At 36.1% G+C, this 17,210-nt stretch overlaps 1 pseudogene; it reads right to left on the bottom strand.

Moving 5' to 3' along the window:
* Positions 1-5,020: 5,020 nt before the first annotated feature.
* Positions 5,021-8,246, bottom strand: LOC133753417 (SWI/SNF-related matrix-associated actin-dependent regulator of chromatin subfamily A member 5-like; annotated as a pseudogene).
* Between the last annotated feature and the right edge of the window lie 8,964 nt (positions 8,247-17,210).

Genomic DNA, 17,210 nt, shown 5'->3' with positions numbered 1-17,210 from the left:
TTAGGGGCTGATATGTGGCATAGTGGTTAAAGCCACTGCTTGTGATGCTGCCATCCAATATGGTTGCCAGTTCAAACCCCAGCTGCTCCGCTTCTGATCCAGTTCTCTCCTATGGCCCGAGAAAGCAGTGGAAGATGGCCCAAGTGCTTGGGCCCCTACAACTAAATGGGAGACTGGAATAAGCTGGGTCCTGGTTTGGCCTGGCACAGCCTTGGCTGTTGTGGCCATTTGGGGAGTAAACCAGTGGATGGAAGATCTCTCTCTCTCTCTCTCTCTCTCTCTCTCTCTCTCTCTCTCTTTCTTCTTCTCCCATTTTCTTTGTAATCTGTCTTTCAAATAAATTTTAAAAATCTTTAAAAAAGAAAGTGGCCATTGAACCTGCTATGCCACAAAACTGGCCGCAGGATCAGTCTTTTTTTTTTTATCTTGCATGTTTATACCTTTTTGTCCCTGTATTCATCTATGTAACTTTGCTGGATACGTTTTCTGTGGCTTTTTTTTTTAATGGATGCCTTAGTGGTAAAAGTTTTTCTGCTGACTATGTGTATTAGATTGTTGATTTGGTAGGCTATGTTGAGCACCATAGTGAATTCTGCTCTTAGTTTCTTCAGCTACAATTGATGGCCTTGTGTACAGAGCATGCTGTAGTGGGTGTATAGATCTGGTCTCTGTGTGAAGCTCACGTTTTGGCAGGGATATTCTAATATTCCAGTGAGACAGGTGTACACAGAAGTGCAGGTTGGCAGTCTGCTGTGTGGCTATGTTGCAGGCCCAGATATTTGTGATATAGTGTGCATGCATAGTAGCACAAGTGTACCTGTCAATCTCTGAATTCTACACAGGGTTGGGACCATTGCAGTGTGCCTGGCAGATTGTGCAACACACATGCCAGTAATATCAGGGTGCTAGTAAGTTTCCACTACCTGTGGATGTGTGGAACTATATTGGGAGACAAATGCAGATGTGATGCAGCTCAAATACAGTGGGGGCAGGGTACCTATGCAGCATTATGCATACCTATTAGTCTCTGGGTATTATGTTGGGGTGGGATCACAACTCACATAGCACAAATAAGGACTTTAGTAGGTAGGAGCACTCTAGTGTGCATAGGCAATGAAGCACAAATTATGCCATGTGTACCTGTCAGTCTCTGCATATGATTTTGAATTAGAGATACTCTAGCATCCCAGGAGTGTGAGTTGTGAATGGCAACAGGGGCAAGACATATTTGGGATTTGGCCTCAAAATAACACTAGAGCAATATCGTTGTTGAGAGAGAGAGTACTATGAAAATTGAGTTTCCCCTTTGGAGCAGTACAATGGTGTCCATTCACCAATAGCTTCCCAATGGTATCAGGGCTTACAAGGATTATATGATGCCCCCAGAAGTAAAAATCTTTAGTATCCTTGATGCAAATGTAGACTGTTGGATACTTCACATTTACCTTTTCCCCAAGTTCAAACTGGTCAAGGCCAGGCAACAGGAGCATCGATGCAATATAATTCATTTTCTTCTTCACTAATCTATCCAGAGTCTCCATGTTTTACAATAACTCCATTTCTTTTTAATTTTGTTCCAGCACTCTCCTCCAAATATTATATGTGAATATTAGCTATTCATCCTTCATTTTTAATCCTTTGCAGGAGGAAAGTGCATATGGCACATCTGTTATATGGTGAATTTTTCTAGAACTCTATTATATTTTATAAATGTTGATATTAGTGACTGAAGTATTACATTTAAACAATAATAATTATTATTTTGAATTATTAGCTTATTTATATTAGTATACTGTATAGTATAGTATAGTATACTATACAACTTCATGTATATAGGTATATATTTTATATTAGCTTGTTTATGTGAGTACAAATGTATACTAATGTAATAGAACTTCATACATTCATTGATATGTTTGCTTTAAAATTTTATTCAGTGTGTTTTTTTAAAAGATTTATTTATTTGCAATTCAGAGTTAAACAGAGAGAGAAGGAGAGGCACAGAGAGAGAGAGAGAGAGAGAGAGAGACAGAGAGAGAGAGATATTCTATCCACTGGTTCACTCCTCAATTGGCCGCAACGGCCAGAGCTGCGCTGATCTGAAGCCAGGAACCAGGAGCTTCTTCCGGGTCTTCCTCATGGGTGCAGAGGTCCAAGGACTTGGGCCATCTTTTACTGCTTTCCCAGGACACAGTAGAGAGCTAGGTTGGAAGTGGATCAGCCAGGACTCGAACTGGCGCCCATATGGAATGCCGGCACTGCAGGCGGTAGCTTTACCTGCTGCACCACAGCGCTGGCCCCCTCAGTTTATCTTAATAACCAGAAAAAACAATTTTCATAGAGAAATACATAATACAATAAGAACAGTAATATCTGATTTTTAAAAAGATTTTACTTATTTATTTGAAAGGTAGAGTTACACACAGTGAGATAGAGACAGAGAGAAGCGTCCGTCCATTGGTTCACTCCCCAGATGGCCACATTGACCAGAACTACGCCAATCTGAAGCCAGGAGCTAGATGCTTCTTCCCAGGCTCCCATGTGGGTGCAGAGGCCCAAGGACTTGGGCCATCTTCTACTGCTTTCCCATGCCATAGCAGAGAACTGGATTGGAAGAGGAGCAGCCGGGACTAGAACCAGCGCCCACATGGGATGCCGGCGACTCAAGCAGAGGATTAACCTACAGTGCCATGGCGCCAGCCCCCAGTAATATCTGACTTTAAGACCTATTCTAAATGTCCAGCAGTGAATGCAATGTAGTATTGATGAAAGATTAGATATTAGAGGAATAAAACAGAAAATAGAGTTTAGAAATACATACGTGAGTATATGGAGAAATTGTTTTCCAACAAGGTACAAACGCAATTTGATTAAAAAGGGATAAAATGCTCAACTAACTGGGCTGGAACAATTGAATAAAAATGTACCATGATACTTCTTATGCACTACATAGAAAATTTATCCTCATTCCTGAGCTAAAAATTATCAAGCTTCAGAGGAAAAGATATGAGAAAATTTTCATGGTCTTAGACTTGATAAAAATTTTGTAAACAAAATCAAGAAAATAATACATTGTAAATATCATGTTTCCCTTGATCTGATGCAACTAACAGAATACCTGCAATGTAATGTATTCAAGTGAAATAGTCATTTGGAGAATGGATGACTGTTTATAGTCCTTGTCTCTTCCGTAGAGAAACAATCTTTTGTTTAGTTTTGTTTTCTTTCTCTTCATGCTATTTACTAAACCACTCTACTTGGAGTAGGGCTAACTATAATAACACTAAGTAAACTGATAGTAGATCTTTGTAAAAATTAAGAATGGGAATCCAAGAGGGAGAGAGGAAGGATAGGAATGTGGGTGGTAGGGAGGGAAGCCCCATTTTATTCATATATATATATATATATATATATATATATATATGAAAACATGAAACTTGTATAACTCAAAAAAGGAAAAAATATCAGTAAACTGGCATTCATCAAAGCTAAAAACCATTGCACTTCAAATGCACTGGAATTAAAAAGAAAACTCTGTACATATATATACAACAATTTATTTTGTTTCAAGAATATGTGAAAAACTACAAGTCAGTGAGTTAGGTAATAAATATAATCAAAAGATTCAAACACCTCAGAAGGGACTTATAGTTAGCAAATAAATACAAGAAAATGTTCATAGCATTAACAGCCATCAGCAAAATGCAAATTAAATCATAATGCAAAGATATTTCAAACTCCATAGGAAAATAATGATAAAAAATGATGGGCAACCACTGGTATTGGTGATGATACAGTAAATTAGAAATCTCATACACTGATATTAGGACAGTAAATGGTAAAAACAAGTTTTAATATAATTTCAGGAGTTTTCTACTATACTAAAACACACAACTACTATATAGTCCAAACTTGTAGATATTTTCAAAAAAGGTAATAAATTTTCTGTTCATACAAATAATTGTATTGAGTGGTCATGCCAGTAATATTTATTGTCATCAAATGTGAAATAGCCAAGTGTTTGTGAACAGATGCATAATTACTGTTTTTATACATTGGAGTATTACTGAGTAATAATAAGTCACAAACTGCAGATACTTGTAACAACATGTATAAACATCAAACTAATTTTACAAAGGAAAGAATATATTTATAAAAATATAAAAATAAAATTAACACATAGTGAGACAAAACAGAATAGTGGTTTCATGGAATGGGAATTGGATTACTTAGAGGCCTGAAGGAATTTTGTGTATTGTATTGTGTGTTCATTAAGGATTTTGATTTATTTACCTTAAGATAAATCCTTCTCAGTACATGTGGAGTATGGGTTTAAGGGGACTGACTTAAGAAGCAGGATGACTAGTTACAAAGCTAACTTATAGTTAACATGAAAAATTATTAAGGTATAAAGAAGAAATTTTATGAAATAGAAAAATCAAGAAAAGTAGAGTTCATTAAACAAGTATACGTAGAGGTTTAGAGAAGAAAGAATTAAGGATAACTTCAAAATTCTTGGTTTATGTTACTTGATGTTTTGATCAACTGGGACAAAGAATAGAGGATATGGCTCTCACTTCTGGGGAAATGGGACAGACTTACTTTTCCTTATTCCTCTTGCTAAGTACAAGTAAAACACCTGGACATTATACTTAAACTGAATATAAAAAATTTCTAAAGCATGGAGACAAAGCAGTAGAATATTTAGGGCTCCCAAGACTTGAATGGCAGAGTGGTGACTTCATTTTGTCTCATACAGGGGATTTAATTAGGGTCATGGAAAATGGAATTAAATGATACAAATAAAAATGTAGACTTTATTTTTCAACAAAAGTTCCACCAAGTTCAATATACTCTTGGGTGTAATGGCACCAGCTTGAATCTATCTCTAAAGAAGTCAGGGTTCTGGAAATTCAGCAATGTCAGTACTCCATTTTTACATTATTAATCAAAGAAAGTGGTTTCCCTTTAATACCTTTAATAATGATTGAGCATTGTACAGTACATCTTATGAAGACCCGTAAATTAAAGAACTACCGGTTTAAAGTTAGTGATTATGAAACAAATAAGTATTCATAGTTTCAGCTTCTTTTTTCTTCCTCAACCATCAGGTGCTCCATCCATTTTATGATTCTGTGTTGAAGGCTTTGGTCCTCGTTTCTTTTTCTCTGCCTTCTCCTTTTCTTCTAGCTCCATGTTTTCTCTTTCAATCAAAGTAATCAAGGTATTACACCTCCTCTGGAGTTCCATTGCAGTTCTGGACTTAAGAAACCAGTCAAATCTAAACTGAGGAGAATTTCGAATACACTGTCGCAGCTCATCATAAACATTTTCCTTGTCAAATCCAAGCTTGTGAAGCATACAAATCAGAAAACGATCCTCTTCTTCAGTGTAGTTTTTTCCTTTGTTAGTACCAGAGGATATTCTCAATTGATGGAAAGGTGCTTTGTACCATCCAATCTTTGTGTCAAGTGCCTTTTTGATACTTATTCTTCTTTGAATTCTTACCTCTCCCCTTTCAATCTGAGCCATAATTTTCTCTATGTCCTGGAGTTCATTGCATCTTTCCCAGAACACAGCTGAGTATTCAATGACTTCTTCTGGAGTTTTTCCTTCTACTTCTCTTGCTATATTTTAAATATCATCACGACCCCATTTCTCATTAGCTTTGATAAACTGGTTAAAATCTCTTATTCCAATTGGTAAATCCCTGTGTTAAAAGCTTCTCTTTTTCCTCTAACTCTTCATCATTAAGGGGTTTAGCTTCATCAATTTTAAGCTGTTTTCTTTCTGTGCCTGTGCTGCATTTGGTAAGTCAGGACTTCGAGGTACCTTGTACCCAATAATTTTTCTGTAATACAGAATTTCTTTTTCTAGTAACTCAAACAAACGTGGGGGAAAAACTGGAAATCCTGAACATTGGGCTGTTTTGGAGGTCGAGGAGCCTTGGGCACTTTAGGTTCACTAACATGAAGAGCTTCCCTGAAATATGCATCAACAGCATACTTGGCTTTTCTTTCTCGTTTAGGTGGTTCAAACCACTCTGTGAATGCAATCTTTTGCTTTTCTCTATAATCTTCTCCTTCAAAGTTATACACACTCGATTCTGTATCCATTGTAAAATTTCTAAGTGAGCTTTCACCCACCTTGGAGAGTTTCTCATTCATCTCTGCAGTCTTCTTTGCACCTCTTTCCAAAATACCATCAATATCCTCATCTGTAATCTCACTTTCCTTTGAAGCAAACACATGTGTTGCCCCATGTCGAATCATTTGAAGCATTTCATCTTTCCCAATTTTGTTCAGATTCTGATCCACAAGTCTCCCTTGTTGAATGACTGTTGAGTCCAGTCTGAGTTTCATCTCAGCTCGTTCTACTATTCTTTCTTCCACGGTGTTATCAGTTATGAAGCAGAACACTCTGACAATCTTAGTTTGTCCAACTCTATGGGCTCGATCCATAGCCTGAAGATCTACTTGGGGATTCCAATCTGAATCATACAAAATTACTACATCAGCAGTAGCAAGATTGATGCCAAGGCCACCAGCACGTGTGCTTAACATGAAAACAAATTTTGTGCTGTTTGGTTCATTGTATGCATTAATAGAATCTTGTCTCTCATCATGGGGTGTCTGCCCATCCAACCTGCAGTACTCGTAATTTCTCCACATGCAATAATCTTCCAAAATATCCAATACCCTTGTCATTTGACTGAAGATTAGCACTCGTGAACCTTGTTCTTTTAATTTAGGGAGCAGTTTGTCTAATACAACCATTTTGCCACTGTTGGTAACTAGATGCATATCTGTTGTGTAAGGTGGACCAGGCTCAGCTCCATCAAAGAGATACAGATGATTACAGCATTTCCTCAATTGCATCAGGATGTTCAATAACCTCATTTTGTCTATCTTCCCTGCTGAATTTAGGATATCTATATCCTTCATTAATATCCGAGTATACCATTCCCTTTGCATTTTACTAAGACCCACATAGATTTTTACTTCCTTCTTCGGAGGCAAACTTTTTTCAACATCAGCCTTAATTCGACGGAGGAGAAATGGACGCAAAACCATATGCAGCCTCTCAACTGGTTTTTGATCCCCAAGGCAGTTGTTTGTATCAAACCAGGAATCAAAGTCATCAGCTGAATTAAACACATCTGGCAATAAAAAATTAAGAAGTGACCAAAGCTCATGCAGGTTGTTCTGAAGTGGTGTTCCAGTTAATAACAATCGATTTTTAGTCTTGAATTCCCTCACTATTTCTGACAACTTAGATTTTCCATTTTTGATCCTGTGAGCTTCATCTATAACTAAGTATCTCCAATTAAATTTTTTGAAAACAGACTTTTCTTTGATAAGCATTTCATAAGATGTTACACATACATCCCATTCTCCTCTTAATAAAACGTCTCTGACAAAAGCAGCTCTTTGTTCTTTATCACCTATTAAACAAAGAGACCTAAGTGTTGGTACCCATCTCTTGAATTCACTCATCCAGTTGTGCAATGTAGACTTAGGTACCAAAACCATATGAGGACCAGGAATGTTTCTATAGTGTTTCATGTACCCAAGGAGAGAAATTGTTAAGAGTCTTTCTCAGGCCCATTTCATCTGCAAGGATACCATTGATGCCATTCTCATACAGAGATGAGCCAATTTAAACCTCGGACCTGATAATCTCTCAGTTTACCCCACTTTACATATGATGGAGAATCTTCAAATCGAGTGCAAACATTGGTGGCTTTGGAGCTTTCTGTTAACAGTTATTCATCTTCCTCTTGCTCTGTTCTGCGGTGTCGGTAGTCGCCAACTGACAGTAAGTTCTGTTTCTCATCCTTTTTTATTCTTGGACGTCCTGGTTTCATCTTCAAAGGTGAGGTTGGAGTCTTCTGAGAAGCAGGCTGAATAAAATGTGCAAACAGCTCTGTCTGCTTTAATAAATACTCAAATCTATTTGCTCTGTCGGTTTGCTTTTTTTCTTCATAGGTAGGATCTGGTTCTTGGATTTCTTTTTGCTTTCCAGGTGACGCCTCATCAAATACTTTCTCCATGTCCCTCTATGTCAGCGTTCGCGGAGCCGGCGCTGGCCACAGATGCCGCCGCCTGCGCCGCGACGCCCTCGGGGCCGCCTTTGTTGCCGCTGCTGCTCCCCCTGCTGGCGGCGGAGGCTGCGGGCTTGGATGGCGCGCTCTCGGGAGGCGGGGGTGGCGGAGGCTCCGCCGCGGACATGATGTTCCGTCTGCGTCAGCCGCCGCTGCCAGATCCCGGGCCGCCGGGGATGGATTCGGCCTAGGCCCGGGCGGCTGCGTCGCACACAACTGTTGGAGGCGCGGGAGGCCCGGCCGACCGCACGCCCGCGCCGCGGCTCCGTCGCCGGCCTGAGCCGGGCCCAGCAGCCTGCCCCTGAGTCGTGCTCCTCTTCCGCCTTCTATAGAAATTCTTACAAAATTGCCCATGTTTGATGAGATGAATGATCAGGAATTTTGTCATGGTGAAGGACACATTGCTGACGTTTTATTGAGTATTTTTCAACTACAAGATATCACCAGCATTCTCAAAATACTCATAATAAGCAAATATTGTTTTTCTTTGGCCTTGGAGAAACTCAAGCAAAACATCTTGAGCATCCCAGAAAACAGTTGCTATGACCATTGCTCTTGGCTAGATTGCCTTTACCTCTTGAGTAGCTATTGATTTGATATTTCTCTGTCTTTTGGATAATATTGGTAAAGTCATGTTTCATCTTTTGTTAGTTATTTCAAGATGTTTTTCAGGATATTGATTCCACCTGTTTAAAATTTACATTAACATCTCCACTCTTTCTTACCTTATAAGTGGGAGAAGATATGGGAACTTTATAAACAATAAGATTTTCCTACTTGGTCTGATATAATTATGCCATCAATAACTCGGGTATATTTTGATGCTGTAATGCAATATGTAGAGTAAACATTAAAAAAAGAACTATACTATGATACATACTGAAAATCTAACAAGCATTTATAAGTAAATCGTTCAAAAACAGTCGAATGCATTTTTATGTACCAAAAGAATGTATGTCTAGATAGAATATAGCTTTGGACCGTAAAACCCTCAACATATTTAAAATGCTGGAATCATACAAAGTGTATTCTCTGAGCACAATCACAGAAATCATTAACATAATTAACAGAAATATTTCCAAATAGAGATTAAACAGCAGACATCTAAATAATCTATGCATCAACACAGGTGTTTCAAAAGAAACAAAATATATGCTGAACTGAATGAAATGCAAATCCACTAAAGTACTGTGCAGCAATATTTGTGGGAGACAGTACAAAGAGGGAAAGTAACAGTACAAAATTCATAAATTGGGTGGAGAAAAGTCTCTAATCAGTAATCTAAACTTTCTACTTGATACCTCACAAAAGTAACTGAAAAATAAAGTATAAGAGTATAAAGTATAAGAGCATAAGGAAGGAGAGAATAAAAGGAAGAAATCATTGAAATTTAAAACAGAAAAAATAATATATCAAATCAATGAAAACAAAGAACTTGTTCATTGAAAATATCAACAGTAGGGCTGGTGCTGTGCCAGGGTAGGTTAAGCATCCACTTGAGGCACTGGCATCCCATATGGGTGCCAGTTAGAGTCCTGGCTTCTACACTTCCAATCCAGCTCCCTGGTGACAGTCTGGGAAAGCAGAAGAAAATGGCCCAAGTGCTTGAGCCCCTGCACTCACATGGGAGACCTGGAGGAAGCTCCAGGTTCCTGGCTTCAGATCGGCCCAGCTCCAGTTATTTTGGTCACTGAGGTAGTCTCTCTCTGTTTCTTCTTCTCAATGTCTGTAACTCTACCTATCAAGGAAACAAATAAATCTTTAAAAAATATCAACATCAGTGACAAAACAAACTTGTAAAGAAAAAACTAACAAAGCGAACTAACAAAAACAATACAAAACTACCAAAGAAAAAGTAGGTAAGACTCAAATTCATAACATCATGAGAGAAGCAAAAAGTATCACTCATAGTCTACACACATCAAAAGGAAAATGAGTGAATAAGACCACTTATTCTAAACATGTGCGCTACTACCATTCACTGACTATGAAATACTTTAAATGAACCTATAATTTTGCAGTTAATTTAATTCATAAATTAAAAATTGTCACAAAAGAAATGTTTGTAGAAGTAATATCAATTCTACATAATATCTTCTAGAAAACAGAAGACAGAACACTTCCTGATAATTTTATGAAGATAGTATTACTTCTGTATCCATTCCAAATGAAGTTAGGCTAGTGAATACTACTGACCAATACCTCTTATCACTATAGATGGAAATATACTTAATAAAATTATTAAAAGAATTCAGTAATATGTAAAAATAATTATGTACTATGGCCAAGTGAGATTTATTTCTGAGATGTGTTGTTATCTCATTCAAAACCAGTAAATTAATCCACCATATTAGTAGATGAAAAAAGTCACACAACTATATTTCAATGAATAAAAATACTTGAAAAATGCAGCACCCATCCAAGATAAAATCTCTCAAAAATCAAAATAAAAGGGAACTTTATCTATTTGATAAAGAAATCTGACAACTCTATAGGTAGCGTTATACATATTAATGAAATTCTGAGTGATTTCCTATAAAGACTTGGAACAAGGCAAAAATTTCCATTATCACCACCCTTATTCAAAATAGTGCTGGAAGTTCTACACAATGTGATAAGGCAAGGCAAGGAAATAAAATTCACACAGATCAAAAAGGAATAAACAAAATTGTCCCTTGCTACAATTGTCTATATAGAATATCCCAAGGAATCTACAAAAACCTCTTAGAACAAGTGACATCAAAGTCACAATATAAAAAATCAGATTATAAATTTCAATTGTATTTTATACTTTAGCAATGAACACAAGGGCACTAAAATTTAAAACGCAATACCATTTATAATTTCAATAAATAAAATATTTATAAATGTCACAAAACATGGCTAGATTTGTTTGCTGAAACCTACAAAAATCTGATGAAAAATTGAATTTATACTGCATTCCAACTAAATAATGATCTAAATAAATGAAGAGATATTATAGGTCCATTATTCTAAGAATCAGCCTATCAATGATATGAATTCTCTGCAAATTAATATACAAATTTAACACAATTCTTACCATGGTTACAGCTTTAGATAAAAAATTAAATGACTATATAAATTCTAAAATACACATTGACAGTCAAACTAAATAGAATAGCTTGAAATTTTATAGCAATATTTAAAAAATGAATTTATATATCAAAACATCACATTGTATTCCTTATTTCCTTATATAATACAATGATTATTTATATGTCTCAGTCACATGAAATAAAAAGGAAAAAGCATAGTACACAAAGAAAATTTGTACCAAATATGAAGACACAATATAGCTATATAGTAATAGACTCTAAGGTATTGGAGGAAAAAGAGACACAAAGATTAATGGAATGGAACAGAAAATTCAGAACACACAGAAATGTCTAACTATTGTTATAAGAATATAAAATGGAATTCAATGGAGAAAATAGACTTTTCAACAAATCTTACTGGAACAGTTAAATATCTATATGCCAAACAACCTTAATATAAATCTCACTCTTAAAAATTGACTTAAATTGAGTCATTAACTCAAATATGAAACTAAAACATTTGAGAAAAAAGTGGAAGAAAACTTTCAGTACTTAGAGTTTAGCAAATAGTTCTTATAATTGGCACCACAAACATAATCCATGAATGAGAAAATGTATAAATGAATCAAACCAATATTAAAACTTTTTATTCTGTGAAGAAACTTGTAAACTTGTAAAGAAGATCAAAGACAAGCTGTACATATCATATAAACAGAGGATCTATATCTAGATTATATATAGAATTCTCAAAACACAACAGTTAAAAAGTCCAATTATGTGAAAAAGGCATGTAGAGACATTTTACCAAAGCAAATATACAGATGGAATATAAGCACATCAATCATTGAACATTAGAAAAATGAAAATTTAAGCCATAATCATTTCATACATATCAGAATGGCTAAAGTTAAAAAAAAAAGTAGCAACCATGGATGTTAGTGAGTGACAAGAAGGCACATCATTCATATATTGCTTATAGAAATACAAAATAGCACAACCACTTTTCAAATACAATTTGGAAGTTTCATCAAAACTAAAAGAATAGATCTACAATATAACCAGCAATTGTATTCTTGGTCATTTATCTTAGAGAAATTAAGACTTATATTCATACAAAATCCTGTTCATGAATGTTTATAACAGCCTTATTTATAATATCCTAAAACTGTAAACAATCTAGATAGGAAAATATTTAAACTTATGTTGGCACATCCATACCATGGAATACTGCTTAACTATGAAAATAAATGGACTAATGGACAAAGATCTGGCTGAATATCCGATTAATTATGCATGTGGTTTCACAGAAAGAAGCCAGTCCTTTTTGGTTACAGTGCTGTATGATTTGTTTTACATAACATTCTTGAAATGAAAAAAATTATAGAAATAGAGAAAAGGTTGATTATTGATTGCCTTGAGTTAAGAAAGGGATCATAAAAGGACATGGCTATAAAAGGACAACATAAAAGATCCTTTTTAGTATTTGTTGTTGTTGTTGTTGTTCTAGTACTATTGGTTGAACCCAGTAATTAACACACAATTATTCTTAGGTGTTTAAATTTTAACTGAAAAGTGATCCCTGTTAAATCTAAGAGTGGAAAAAGAGAGGGAGGAGATGAACAATTTGGAACATGCTCAATCGGACTGGCCGCAAATGGTGGAGTTAGAAATGTGCCAGGGGATTCCAACACGATCCCATCAAGATGGCATGTACCAATGCCATCGCACTAGTCCAAGTGTTCAATTTCAGTTCACAATTGATAGCTCTGATAAGTCTAAGAGTCAAAGAGATCACACAAACAAGACAAGAGTCTGCTAATACTAACTGATAGAATCAAAAAGGGAGAAAAAGATCCAATATGGGAAGCGGGATACACAGCAGACTCATAGAATGGCAGATGTCCTAAACAACACTCTGGCCTCAGAATCAGCCCTCAAGGCATTCGGATCTGGCGGAAGAGCCCATGAGAGTATAGTAGGCATCGAAAGCCAAGATATCATGGAAAAAAAAAAAAGAGACCTAACTGAAAGGTCTCTGTGAGTGAGATCCCAGTGGAAAGAACGGGGCCATCAAAGAAGGAGGTACCCTTCTCTGAAGGGAGGAGAGAACTTCCACTTTGACTATGACCCTATCAGAATAAGATCAAAGTCAGCGAACTCTAAAGGCTTCCATAGCCCTGGCAACTCATGACTAGAGCCTAGGGAGATTACTGACGCCATGAACAGGAGTGTCAAATTGTTAAGTCAGCAACAGGAGTCACTGTGTACTTACACCCCATGTGGGATCTGTCCTTAATGTGTCGTCTAAAGCGAAGTGATGCTATAACTAGTACTGAAACAGTATTTTTATACTTTGCGTTTCTGTGTGGGCACAAACTGATGAGGTCTTTACTAATTATATACTGAATTGATCTTCTGTATATAAAGAGAATTGGAAATGAAAAAAAAACAACCTGGTGTAAAAAGGAAATGGCATAGAAAATTAATTAATTTGAAAAAAAATTATGTAGGATCTCTGTCTTTAATGTGCTGTACATTGCTATTTAATGCTATAATTAGTAATCCAATGGTAGTTTTTTCACTTTATGTTGCTATATGGGCAAAATGTTGAAATCTTTACCTAATATATACTAAACTGATCTTCTGTATATAAAGAGAATTGAAAATGAATCTTTACATGAATGGAAGGGGAAAGGGAGCGGGAAAGGGGAGGGTTGCGGGCGGGAGGGAAGTTATGGGAGGGGGGAAGCCATTGTAACCCATAAGCTATACTTTGGAAATTTATATTCATTAAATAAAAGTTTAATAAAAAAAAAGATCCTCGAGGTAATGGAAATGTTTTATAACCACTCCAATAATCTTGTCTTGATGTTGTGGTATAGTTTGGAAGATGTTACCATTAGAAGATGCTACCAACTAGACAAAGGGTCCATGAATTACTCTGTTAGTCATACAGTTGAATGTGAACATATAATTGAAATAAAATAAAAATATAATTAAAATAACATTTATTATATTAAAAACAAAAAAGTCTTTTCAGTGGGATATTAATATAATCATTTTCTGATCACTTATTAAGCCACACAAACTTTTGCCTACCTTAACCATGTGACTGTGTTTACTGAGAAATATATATATTTTTTAATATGAGCAGTAGTTAGGAAAAGGGTAGCAGAAAACAATTTGTTTTTCATAGTTGTTAATGCATGCATGCACATTCCTGAGTAAATGATCTTATTTTTATTATGACTATGTTTGTTTACTGATATAGGTGCATATTGTCATATACATCTATGTTTATTTTATCTATGTGGGTGGTAGTGGGTTGAATGGCTTTGTGTATATGTGTGAGAGGGTATAGATTTCATTATTAGCTCTCACAGAAAATTAATGTGGTTCCATTCACTCGCTCACTAACTAAATCACCATTATTTGAATGCCTAATCCTCTCCAAGCTCTAGTGGTATAGAAAAGACTAAGGCATAGTCTTTGCCTCAAAAGATTTCCATTCTTTCTTTCAAAAATTTATTTATTTTATTTGAAAGTCAGAGTTATAGAGGGAGAGGGAGAGACAGAGACTGAGGGAGAGAAAGAGATGTTCCATTCGCTGGTTCACTTTCCCTCTCCAAATGGCCACATTAACAGGACTGAACCAGGCCAAAGCCAGAAGCCAGGAGCTTCATCCAGGTCTCTCACATGGGTGACCTGGGCCCAGGAACCTGAGACTTGCTCTATTGCTTTCCTAGGCATATTAGCAGGGAGCTGGATGGTAAGTGGAGCAGCTGGGACTTTAACCAGTGGAACTCAAACCGGCCCACTTATGGAATGCCAGTACTGCAGGCAGTGGTTTAATCCACTGCACTATAGCTCTGGCCCCAAGATTTCCATTATTTTGGGGAAAAGTCAGTGGGCTAATATGGTGTGCTGTGGTGATGTATATGGCAGATGTATATGTTCAGACTGAGGATGCCATTGGTCAGAGAATGATTCCCAAAAGCTACATATCTGAACTGGGACTTGATGTTTGAATAAGCTGCAAATGCATCAGAGTTCTAGCAAGGATGGAACTGTAAAGGGGTAACTGTTACAGGACTGTTACACAGTATACATCACTTTGCCCAGGGTCTTCAAGCTATGGCGGATATTCAACTCCTCTGGGGGTGCACAAGGTGATATACCTGGATGAAGATAGTATTAGGACTTTAAAAAAATCCTGTTCTCCAGTTTATTTGTGCCCTATGACTGACATTTCATATTAGTCTTATAGTATATAATCTTAGTATTTGAATTAGCACTGTTCAATGTTTTCTATAAATAAAAATACATTACAGAGTAAGCTAGTTGCTTTAAAGAGCCATTGAGTTTTTGAGACCACTGTTTGGGAATTTCAAATAGTTGGACAAATAGATGTGTGTGGAAAGAAGTGGCTGGAGTAAATGCAAGATGTTTATCAGTCAACAAGTACATAATAGCCATCACTCAATGCTAGAATCTATTTGGTCTGTTTAACAAAAAATTTTTAAAAATATTAAAAAACAAACAACTTACCTGGGGGCAATATAATCAAGACAATATTACACAAGACATACACAAGAAAGAATAGTTTCCTTACTATATTAAGAAATCATAAATACTAGTTTTCAAAAAAAGATTAAAAGTCAACAGAAAAAATGAATGGTAGACATGGACAATTCACAATAAAATATATAAAATGACCCATAATTATATAAAAATATGTTCATTATCCCTCTAAATCAATTTTCACCTGTGAAATTGGTAAAGAATGCCCAATTTCATGAGGATATGAAAGACAAGCCAAAGAACATAAAATAGGCACCTGATGGTTTTGAAAGTGGACAGATTGAAGATGGCATAACACGTTTGGAAACTAGTGCACAATTTAGGTAGTAGCAGTGGGAATGAACAGGTAGCAAACACACTATGGACTTAAGAATGTAGGGTTTACTGAGGCTTTGGAAGGAGCAGAAGTAAAATTTATTCCTGAGTCTCCACCTTTGATTTCTAAATGAATGATACCATTACATAACAGGGAGATTGCATACACACAAACACACAGACATGCACACTATCACATTGTATTTCTCTTTCTGCTCCTCTTTGTGACAGAAAGCAATTGATCTCAAATTTCTGAGATTATGTCTATTACTTTTCCCAGTACAAATGAATTGAAAAATTTATACATATCTGATTTAATATTCATAATATCATTGATATTCCACTTTACAAATGACAGATGAAAAAATGGTGCCTGGAATGACTTTTCTATTGCATCTGCCCAATGTCTTAATGCCAAGCCCAAGTCTTATCTTTAACATTCATCATTTCATAAGCTCATACCTTCAACCCACAACCTTATACTATTGACTGTATGGGAAGACCAATGTTGGGCTTTCACAATACGAAAATGAATTAGAATGACCCTGTTCTTCAAGGAGTTCAAACCTATATAGGGAGTACACACACGAAACTAAAATGTAAATTCAAGATTGTAAGTACTATAATTCTGTTAATTTATGGAATGAAGAGTTACAAAAGTGTGGCATTTAATCTAGCTGGGAATTCTGGGAAGAGATCCTGGAGAAGACAGATTATTTTAAGCCAGATGAAGAAGTTGGGAAAGAATATGCACAGATATGTAAGAGATAGACCTTTCAGGTATTTCAGTTTAGCAAATGCATGTTAGGGATGGGAAAGGCTATAGAAACGAGACTCAGAATTTTTCCAATACCAGTCATGAGATCATCGAATTTTGTATATTAAAAAGAATGCTCTATAAATACAGGATGCTTAGCTACATCATTTGCAGAAGTTCATGTAAATTCCCTTGAGATCTGAGTTAGGCTGATTTGGCAGAGGAAGTAATTGGCTGGACTTGGTGATTATTCATGAGAACAAGAGAAAAGAAAGACTACGTGATTATTTTTAGATTTTTGACATGGCTGGCTGGGTGGGTAAAAATGCCATTTGTGGGCCTTGGAGGAGCAGGAAGTTTGGAGAGAAGAGTTTTGGACATGTTCAGCTAGAAGTAT

This window comes from Lepus europaeus, chromosome X (assembly GCF_033115175.1).
Source record: "Lepus europaeus isolate LE1 chromosome X, mLepTim1.pri, whole genome shotgun sequence".
Lineage (NCBI taxonomy): Eukaryota > Metazoa > Chordata > Mammalia > Lagomorpha > Leporidae > Lepus > Lepus europaeus.
Note: the sequence above shows the minus strand (reverse complement) of the source record. Positions and strands in the feature narration are given on the sequence as shown.